This window comes from Priapulus caudatus, unplaced genomic scaffold (genome assembly GCF_000485595.1).
Source record: "Priapulus caudatus unplaced genomic scaffold, Priapulus_caudatus-5.0.1 Scaffold788, whole genome shotgun sequence".
Classification (NCBI taxonomy): Eukaryota; Metazoa; Priapulida; class Priapulimorpha; order Priapulimorphida; family Priapulidae; genus Priapulus; species Priapulus caudatus.
In genome coordinates, this window is record NW_014577849.1 from 22,068 (window position 1) to 24,292 (window position 2,225).

Here is a 2,225-nt window from a genome sequence, read left to right on the forward strand (position 1 = left end):
ACGTCTGACGCGGTAGCTCGCCTTGCTAGCGAAGTGGCAGCACAAAGAACCGGTTACGCACACGACGTGAGCGTGCGGTTGTGCGAATGACGCTACTGACGTTCGAAGCCATTTGATGGGCAGACAGCTTGTGCCGTCAGAAAGACTTAAATCACAATACGTGGATTCGTCATCAATTTATATGGGCAAAATGAGAAAATTGTGAAATCATACAAGTGAAATTATGGAAATACACAAAGTTTTACTTGAATGACGCGCGTCCGTTGACTTGCGATAGCGAGTGAAAATGCTAGAATTTTCAGATGCCGATGCATCGCGGGAAAAAATGCTTTCATTGAATTTACGAAAAGTCAACGGGCTCTGCAGTAGTAGCAAGAGTCAGCTCACAGTCGCTTGACGCCGCATTCATAAGCAATCAACAAAAAGGACGGGGCTATGTCGCTACAGTATGGCGAAAAATGAAAAGAAAAAACTTATGGCGCCGCAAAACAGCGGTTATATTCGCTATTTGGGCCACAACTCTATCGTATGAAACCGTAGCGTAGCAGAAAAATGCCCTAGTTGCCTCGGGATGAAGATTTCCGTGGGTCGAATGATATTGTAACTCACAAAATTTATGATCATTAAAGGGGGACGACGTGACTGTGATTGGAAGACATGAACAAAGTGTCAAATCCTCAAAGCTAAGCGGCCATTGCGGATTGCATGGCCGCAGTTACGTCTAGAGATGTTGCGACGCTATCTCACGTACCGTTGTAGCATCGTACGCCATCTTTGTTGCATGCTTTACAGGTAACAGAGTAATCGCCAGGCATTAGATCTTGCATCTATAGCCGCTGTTCGCCCTAAATATAGCAAGGACGAAGAACGTATGTAATCCTAAAGATGTTAGAGGCTAACCTCGTGGCATTTTTGTAGCATGTTTAAGGTATGCACACATTTTGATTCTGACTGTATGCTGAATCTGTATATTGTATCTGTATATGTAACTGGTACTGTACGCTGGTATTCTGTAATCTGTATTTGTTACAGGTCAATTTATCGCTAAAGCGAGGTGCCTCCAGCATTTTCACTGTCATACATTCGTTTCGGCAAGTGAAAGTATCAACTGCTGGAAGAGCTACAGGACATCTCATCGACACTTACCTTCGAAGTCAGGTTATGTTGGTCCAACATCCTGGCCGCTCGCTGGTCACTCCGCAACACAGGAATACGATACAGTCGAAGGTCAACGCTTTCCGAGAAAACCAGGATGGTGAGCACCGTCCTGTCAATTATACTGAAATTAACGTAAGTGAACCGGATGATAGAGATGATACAGAGTGAATGATAGAGGAGAGGATGGAGAAGGAGAGAGAGAGAGAACAGAGAGAGAGAGAGAGAGAGAGAGAGAGGGGGAAGAGAGACAGAAAAACGGAGGAGAGAGAGAAACAGAAGAAAGAGACACCATGGGTGTAAAAGGAGCGCTAGTAAGTATCAGGACCAAGGAGAGAAGAGAGAGAGAGAGAGAGAGAGAGATAAAATAGAGAGAGGAGGAGAGAGAGAGAGAGAGAGGGAGGGGAGTAGAAGACGAGAGAAGAGAGAGAGAAGAAAGAGAGAGAGAGAGAGAGGAGAGAGAGAGAGAGAACGAGGAGAGAGAGATGAGAGAGAGAGAGAGAGAGAGAGAGAGAGAGAGAGAGAAACCGAGAAAGCAGAGAAGAGAGAGAGAGATTGGGTGAGGGAGAACAGTTCCCCTTCGATAAAATCGAGCATGATGAAGAAGCCATAATCTGAATGCGGCTGCCCGCTATTGAACATGCTCGACATTGCGTTATAATTAGCAAGAAATGTTGAGGTGTCCATGCAATTAAATTGTAAAAATAATAATGAAATTGACAACGCCGTAGACATTCATCATGCGTATTGCGACCGTGGAGAGCCACAAATGACGACGCTCCAGGGAGAGACTAAGAATGTGCAGAGGGATGAACCTTCGTGCAACACTTCTTTCTACAGGTAAACTTTGTCTGCTAAGTAGCGATGACCCTTGATGGAGAGACGATTAGCAATCAAAGATTTGATCATTTACAGGCCACTAATTAGATAATAATTATGAAATAAAAATAACAACTCAATTGACAGTTAGCTATTGAGAGTGCAACACAAGGCTGCCAACTTTCATAATGCGGTAACCTATTTACTTACGTAAAATTATTCGAATTTTAACTGCAAATTAGCTAATTGTA

The 2,225-nt window shown here is 43.8% G+C and overlaps 1 protein-coding gene across 1 annotated transcript in view; it reads left to right on the forward strand.

Moving 5' to 3' along the window:
* The first annotated feature begins 1,248 nt into the window (after positions 1–1,248).
* The window catches only part of LOC106813531, an 11,397-nt gene continuing 10,420 nt past the window's right edge, over positions 1,249–2,225 (forward strand). Inside the window, exon 1 of the mRNA XM_014817690.1 lies at positions 1,249–1,255. The gene's annotated coding sequence lies outside the window, so the exon portion shown is untranslated. The remainder of the gene's footprint in view (positions 1,256–2,225) is intronic.